Here is an 8402-nt window from a genome sequence, read left to right on the forward strand (position 1 = left end):
CGCTGCAACTTCTCCGTGTGGATGATGCGTCACCATTATCAGGGCTCTCAAGTTTTGAATGAAGGCAAGAGTGAGAATCCCAACCCCCCATTCCTGCGAGGGGAGGTTGGACAGGTCTTTCATCACTTATTATGGGTGCCAATGCCAAAGGCAAGGCACACATATTGCTACTGTGTTGGACTCTTATTGTGAGAATGCTTTAAGTCATTCTCACTATTGTTTTCCTGTTTATCTTTATTATTGTGAGAATGCTTTAAGGCATTCTCACTATTGTTTTCCTGTTTCCCTTTATTGTGAGAATGCTTTAAGGCATCTTTTAACCGATTTCAACCATTTTGGTATCAAAACGTTCAGCTCCTTCAGGAGATTTATGCTATGACTTTTGGTGATTATAATTTTTATGCTTTTTAAAATATCTAACTTTTATTAAAATTTTCCCATTATTCAAATGAATGGAAACTGACTTCAAATCTTCAAAAACTTACTCCTCTTTCCAACCTAACTAGTTGAGCATACTTTCAGATAGAGACATCATTCAAACATTAAACGGGTCACAAGACATTCAGCTATTACCGAATGTTTCAGCTTTTTCAAATATTAAGCCAATTTTGAAATATGACAGTTTCAAAAACATGAAACTTTTTGCTCCTTCTTGATTCTTATGCATGAAAATAGGGCTCATAACTCAGCCATACGGTATTACAGAGACATCATTCAAAGTTTATATGTGACAAGAAAGACTCAACTTTAACTATGGTAAAGGGCTTGTTGATAGCTTATTCTGCTTTGACACAACGGCAGTTTACGTTTTATGTAGCCAGAGGACCTCGGCTCATGCAGCTCACACTCCCACTCTAAAATTATTAAAAAGAAACTTCCTCAAACAAAAGCCTTTCACATCCAAAATATCTGCCTGATCTAGACAAATTATAAATCAAAATGTAGGTATTTTAGTCCTCTTTCACCCAAAGTCCCTCTCATTGAGCTTGGCCACACAGATTTCTCACAAATCACCTCTAAGCGCAGAGAGGCGCACTCCAGCTCACATACTTTTCCATTATAAACAGGCCGAGCAATGAAATCAGTGTGAAAGACTCATTTTAAACCTGCCATAAAAAACAAACCTTACACAAGATCAGAATAAACCATAAAGAATACACCTCTGGCTTCCCCCATCCCTTCTGGTGCTCAAGGTGCAAGAATTATTGGGATACGACTTCTACTTTTCGAACAGCGACCGTTTGTTCCAGACTTGTGCTTCATTATTAAACCTCCAGATTTTAAGGGGACAAAGTGAGGTGCAGATTTGTCAGTTGGCACGTGCAGCTGTTGCCCATAGCAACTAATGAGGAGTCCAGACTCAACATGGCTGCCCTATTGTAAAAGCTTTATGCCAGCCTGTGTTATATGTGCTCCTAATGCAATGTAAAATGATGTCATCTGTCTCTCAGCCATCACAGCACAATATTCACACTAAATATTCACATTTTCCTGCATTGTTTGTCATCTTTCTGAATTTTTTCCCTTTTAGTTTTGCATTTTTCTTCTCTTTGCTGTACTTCTCTGCCTTCATCCAGCTCAAGGCCCTTTTAAAAATACATTTCAGGCCTTTTGAAACTGCAACAAATGACTTTCTACTAATATTTCAAAATTTTCAACTTTTTAAGCAATATTTAACAACTGCACATTTTTCCACAATTTTTTTTTCAATTTTCAATCCTTTAAATCTTTCTGTTGTTTTTAACCTTTCAACTTCTTCAACTAAGACTTCTGCATTTTTTTCCAAAAGGTTTAAATTATTCCACTATTTTATTTTCACATTCACTGCTTGAACCAGGATTTCAGCAACTTGCTTTCTGCTAAACTTTCACTATTTTTAGTTTTAGAAATGTCACACTTTAGAAATGTCAAGACTTTTCACTTATTATCTGCTTGAAATCCTTTTGTTGTTTTTAACCCTTCAATTCAATTTTTTTCAATTCAATTTATTTATATAGCGCCAGATTACAACAATTGTTATCTCAAGGCACTTAAGTAATATAGTCCAATTCAAGCCAATTGGAATTCAATTCATTGTAATCATAATCCAATTAATTCATATAGAGCCAATTCAAAAATTAATATCCTAGCTAAGGAAACCAACAGATTGCACCGAAACTTGTCTTCAGTCCAATCTCCCGTCCTGAGCCTGAGGGACTGTGGAAAGGAACGACTCCCTTTTAACAGGAAGAAACCTCTGGCAGAACCAGAACCAGGAAGGGTGGCCATCCGCCTCGACCAGCTGGGGTTTGAGAAGACAGAAAAGAGGGAAAAGAGGGGAGAAAAACACCATAACGCCATTCAAAGGATATCTGTTGGAACAGGGAAACACAAGTTAATAACCACAATAATGTCACATGTACATAAAATCAATTGAGAAATTAAACAGGGGGAAAAAGAGAGCAGAGTGAGGAAAGGTGTGACAGATGAGGTCCCCCAGCAGTCTAAGCCTATAGCAGCTTAACTATGGGATGTTTCAGGATTACCTGAGCCATCCCTAACTATAAGATTTATCAAAAAGGAAAGTTTTAAGCCTAATCTTAAAAGTGGAAAGGGTGTCTGCTTCCCGGACATTTACTGGCAGCTTATTCCACAAGAGAGGGGCCTGATAACTGAAGGCTCTACCTCCCATTCTACTTTTAGAAACTCTGGGAACCACAAGTAAACCTGCAGTTTGGGAGCGAAGTGCTCTGTTAGGAAAATATCTTACAATGAGATCTTTAAGATATGATGGAGCTCAGTCATTAAGAGCTTTATATGTGAGAAGAAGAATCTTAAATTCTATTCTGAATTTAACAGGGAGCCAATGAAGAGAAGCTAAAACTGGAGAAACATGATCTCTCCTGTTAGTTCTCATCAGAACTCTGGCTGCAGCATTTTGGATCAGCTGGAGGCTTTTCAGAGAATATGTGGGACAGCCCAATAATAAGGAATTACAGTAGTCCAATCTTGAAGTAACAAATGCATGAACTAGTTTCTCTGCATCACCCTGAGACAGGATGTTCCTGATTTTAGCAATATTACGAAGGTGAGAGAAGGCAGTCCTAGAAACCAGTTTTATATCTGCGTCAAATGATAAATTCTGGTCAAAAATAACTCCAAGGTTCCTCACTGTAGAACTAGAAGCCAAGGAAATACCATCTAGAGTAACTATATAACTAGACAATTTCTCCCTGAAGCGCTCAGGTCCAAAGAGAACAACTTCAGTTTTGTCTGAATTTAAAAGCAGAAAGTTCTGAGTCATTCAGGTCTTTATGTCTTTAAGACAGGCTTGTAGTCTGACCAACCTGTTGGTTTCGTCTGGTTTCATAGATAAGTACAGCTGAGTATCATCAGCATAACAATGGAAATTTATGCCATGCTGTCTAATAATGTTACCTAATGGAAGCATGTATAAAGTAAAAAGAATCGGTCCAAGCACAGAACCCTGAGGAACTCCATGACTTACTCCAACGTGTGAGGAAGATTCTTCATTTACAAGAACAAACTGGAATCTATCAGATAAATATTACTTAAACCAGCCTAATGCAGTTCCTTTAATCCCAATAACATGTTCAAGTCTCTGTAACAGAATGCTGTGATCGATCGTATCAAATGTAGCACTGAGATCCAACAGGACAAGCACAGAAACAAGTCCGCTATCAGAGGCTAAGAGGAGATCATTGGTAACTTTCACCAGTGCTGTTTCTGTGCTATGATGCACTCTGAATCCTGACTGAAACTCTTCAAACAGATTATTTCTATGTAAATGATCACAAAGTTGAACTGCAACTATTTTTTCAAGAACTTTGGACAAAAAAGGGAGATTGGATATAGGTCGATAATTAGCCAACACTTCTGAATCAAGAGTAGGTTTTTTAAGTAAAGGTTTAATTACAGCAACCTTAAAAGTCTGAGGTACATATCCTGTCAACAAAGACCGATTGATCAAATCCAATATGGAAGTGTCAATTAAGGGGAAAACCTCCTTGAACAGTCTGGTTGGGATTGGGTCTAAAATACAAGTTGATGGTTTAGAAGAGACTATTGCTGTTGTTAGCTCAGAGAGATCAACTGGGCAGAAGCTGTCTAAATACAATTCAGGTTCGAAAGATACTTCTAAAGCTGCTCTACTTGATGATATATCAGTGATAATAATGGGAAGGATTCCATTAATCTTCTCTCTGATAGAGACAATTTTATTGATGAAGAATCTCATGAAATCATCACTGCTGAGAGTTAAAGGAATACATGGCTCAACAGAGCTCGGACTCTTTGTCAGCCTGGCTACAGCGCTGAAAAGAAACCTGGGATTATTCTTATTCTCTTCTATCAATAATGAATAATAAGCAGTTCTAGCTTTACGAAGTGCCTTCTTATACGTTATTAAACTATCTTTCCAGACTAATTGAGACTCTTCTAAATTAGAGGAACGCCACTGTCTCTCCAGCTTTCTTGCAGTCTGCTTTAACGCACGCAGCTGTGAATTATACCAAGGAGCCAACCTCTTCTGACTGATTACCTTCCTTTTCAGAGGGGCAACATTGTCCAGTGTTGTACGCATTGAAGCTATAGTGCTGTCAACAAGAGAGTCAAGTTCTACTGGAGTAAAATTTAGGTAGCTGTCCTCTGTCATATCTGCACATGGCAGTGAAGAAAAGGATGATGAAATCAACTCTTTCAATCTGGTTACAGCATTCTCTGACAGACACCTTCTATATGTAAAATTCTTCTCAGAAGCCGTATAGTCAAGTAATGTAAATTCAAAAGTTATTAAAAAATGGTCAGACAAGACAGGGTTATGAGGGAACACTGTTAACTGTTCACTCTCAATGCCATAAGTCAGCACAAGGTCAAAGGTATGATTAAGGCAGTGAGTAGGTCTGTGAACACTTTGAGAAAATCCAATAGAGTCTAATATAGAATTAAAGTTAATATTTAGGCTGTCATTTTCAACATCTACATGAAAATTAAAGTCACCCACTACAATGACTTTATCTGTACTCAGCACTAACTGGGATAAAAACTCTGAGAATTCAGACAGAAACTCAGAATAAGGGCCAGGTGGACGATACACAACAACAAACACAAGAGGTTTTTGTGATTTCCACTTTGGGTGGGAAAAACTGAGAATCAGAGATTCAAAAGAGCTAAAACTAATCTTGGGTCTAGGACTGATTAGTAACCCTGATCTGAAGATAGCTGCCACCCAACTTCAACTTCTCCTTGTTGACAGTTACTCCAGCCAACATACATTGTAAAATATGCATTTAGTATTAAGTGTATTGAACAGTTTATACATAAAATCAGGGGAGTCCACTGCCGGGAATTGGAAGTGGTTCTCCCTCATGGATGAGGCAATAGGTGGGAGGCCTTCTATTCAACCTCCTTGTCTTATTGCCTCAGCCTGGGAGGAGAACCCACCAGTCTCACTATCAGCCGAACAGCGGCGTGACCCAGTTTTAGAACTGTTGGAGAGGCAGGAGAAGAGGGCAGAGGAGAGAGAGAAAAGGGAGAAGGACAGGGAGGAGAGGCTTTTGAACCTCCTCGAAAAAATAGTTGAGAAAATGTGAATTAAATGAATAGATTAAAAAAAGTCACACTTTGTTTTAAATTGAAATAGAGTTCTTTATCAAACACTGACTAGAACTACTTGTAAATTATAACATATGAACATTTCTTTCCATGGGGTTAAACAAAATTACAGAGAGCATACAAAACAGAGCATACAAAACAGATTAAAGGCTACGTTGTTAACTATCAGCAGCCACTGAAACTATTGACATTCACTGAAACTTAAACCAATAGAAAATAAGAGGGCAGAGGAGAGTGACAGGTGAAATTAGGTTAGAGAGAAGAGAGAAAATCTAATCTATTCTAAGTTTAACAATTAACACTTGTGATTTTGTCTCTTTAATAATCATGATCCTGCAGAGCTGAAGGATTGTGATTTGGCACTGAAACTGCAGCAGCAATGCAACCACGCAGGTGTTCTCCACATTCCAAATCCAGCTGGACCTGATTGCCGCCTACATCTGGCCCCAGTGCCTTCTCCACAGGCTCCAGAATAACACCATCCTTGAGGCAGAGATTACGGAGAATGCCACAAGTGATGGCCTTCACAGCAAAGTTTGGCTTCACTTCCAAGGTCTTGAAAAAAAACAAAAAAACTGAGCGCCACCTGGCCTTCATGATACCAAATGCCCCCTCAATCATGGAACGGGCCTTGGTGTGGTGCCTGTTAAACCTGGCCTCAACAGGGTTTCTGACAGGCTTCCTGAAAGGAGTGATGAGGGCGATGGGTTGTGAGGTGCAGGGATACCTACCATCCCCGAGAATCTGGAAGCCTTCAGGTGGGTATAACTGCTGAACATAAAGGTTTTTCTTTTAAAAACTCTGGCGTCATGGACAGAGCCAGGGTAGCCAACAAATATGTCCAGAAACTGGCACTGGTGGTCACACACAGCTTGAAGCTGAACGGAATAAAATAATTTTCTATTAAAATAATATTGGGCATTAACACTTGGTGGCTTAATGCGGACGTGGCAGTCGTCAATACTGCCCACAACCCTAGCAAACGCTGCAGATGCAGCCAAACGTTCGAAGCCCGTACTGGTTGTTTGAAGCTGATCAGCTGAGAGGAAAAAGATGAGCCTGTTCTTCAGCCTGAGAACTTGTTCGGTGACGCTGGGAACTATGTCATGGACCGTGGAATGGCAAATGCTCTGGATAGGACACGGCAAGATGTTGTGCTTGCCATCCAGAAGATGAAGACCCCAGCCATGGTCTAGTGGAGAGCGAAGGAGGTGGGCAACAGCAGGTCACTCTCACCATCAAAATAGATGACCAAGACAGGGATGGGGCAGTTCAGTTGACAGTACTGAGATGGGTGACCACGCTGTAAAGAATAATTAAAACTGATAACATGGTAATGATAATATAATATGATAATATAAAACTGATAATATTTAAACTTTAGTAATAGAGATGGTTGCAGCTTTATCTAGAAAATGTAAATAGATCGTTTAATAAGTAAAGCTTGATTCGCCATTTATTAATGATGGCTAGTATAGTGTGCGACTAAAAGTCTGACCATTGTGACTACTCAGACACAACTCCATTAATCATTTTGTCCAATATTGTAAGACAGGAAATAAAGGAGCTGCCTAAGGTTCAGGAAGTTTCGCCAGTAGAGGTTGTAGTTTGACAGAGGGTGGTTTAGTGTTCAAAGAATTAAAAAAAAAAAAAAAAAAGATATTACTCTATTTAAAAAGGCAGTAAAAAGTAGGCTAACACTCACAATTTGACGACGTCTTGGTAGTCTTATAAGAGCAGTACGTCTTCTCCTTTCACTCTCTCTCTCTCTCTCTCTCTCAATTCTAATTCTTCTCCGTATCATCATTAATTGAATTATTGTTAAAAGAAACACGGCCAGATTGACAGAAGACAGCATTTCAATAGAGCTACCTGAGTTTTGTAGATAACGATAAGTACAACAGTCACTAAGCCAATTGATTCCATTGGTTTTTTTTTATTACAAATTTTAAAACAAGGCAAATTAAATGGCTTCCTATATTCATTGAAAAAAAGTTTAAAACGAACAGCATATAATTAACAATTCCAGTAGGTTACACTGTAACTTGCTGTTACTAAAGAGCCAAGAGAACAAAATATGAAAACAGAAAACTGTGAAAACACAAAAAGAAGTAGTATTTGGATGCATTTTGACAGTTGTGACAACATGAAAGCACAGTATAGAATTTGTAAAGAGAAGCTCTCCTATCAAACAGGGTCCACAAATAACTTGCACAGACATTTGAGAACTGTACATCCAGCAGTTCAGTTGGAAGAAAAAAGGCAGGCTAGCGTGCACTTTAGTTATTTTGTTAGGTGTGTGTGTTTGAATAAAAAAATGTCAATAGCTGTCCTATTTTAATTTCTATGCTTAGGTTTTTATATCTATTTTCTATCTGCTTTGTGTAGCAGAATGGTTCTTCAAGCAAGTTAGAGAGTTATAAGGGATTTTGGAACTGTAAATGGAATTGGCTACAGCAATTTATTGAAATTTAAGTTATATATATGTGTTCAAATACAAATCACAAGTTAAAACAGTGCTAAATTTGGCTGAATTCTAAAAAGGTACAAGTGGTAAATTGTAGAGCCGTTTGGCAGCGAGCCAAGAGAGCTGAGCCAAATGAGCCGAAATTTCCATCACTAGTATATGTGTGTGTGTGTGTGTGTGTGTGAGAGAGAGAGGAGGAGGGGGTGACAGAGATGAGGGATTTAAAAAAAATAAATAAATAATTCATATTTCTTTTCTGTGAAAGACTATGGCAGACCCAAATGAGACTTGATTGGGAAACACTGCAACTTAAATTTATATT

The 8402-nt window shown here is 38.5% G+C and overlaps 1 pseudogene; it reads right to left on the bottom strand.

Annotated features, from left to right (window-relative positions):
* Positions 1-5931: 5931 nt before the first annotated feature.
* LOC140271200 (putative nuclease HARBI1) lies at positions 5932-7417 on the bottom strand (annotated as a pseudogene).
* Between the last annotated feature and the right edge of the window lie 985 nt (positions 7418-8402).

Source organism: Leuresthes tenuis, unplaced genomic scaffold, assembly GCF_036924035.1.
Source record: "Leuresthes tenuis unplaced genomic scaffold, fLeuTen1.0.hap1 SCAF_16, whole genome shotgun sequence".
Classification (NCBI taxonomy): Eukaryota; Metazoa; Chordata; class Actinopteri; order Atheriniformes; family Atherinopsidae; genus Leuresthes; species Leuresthes tenuis.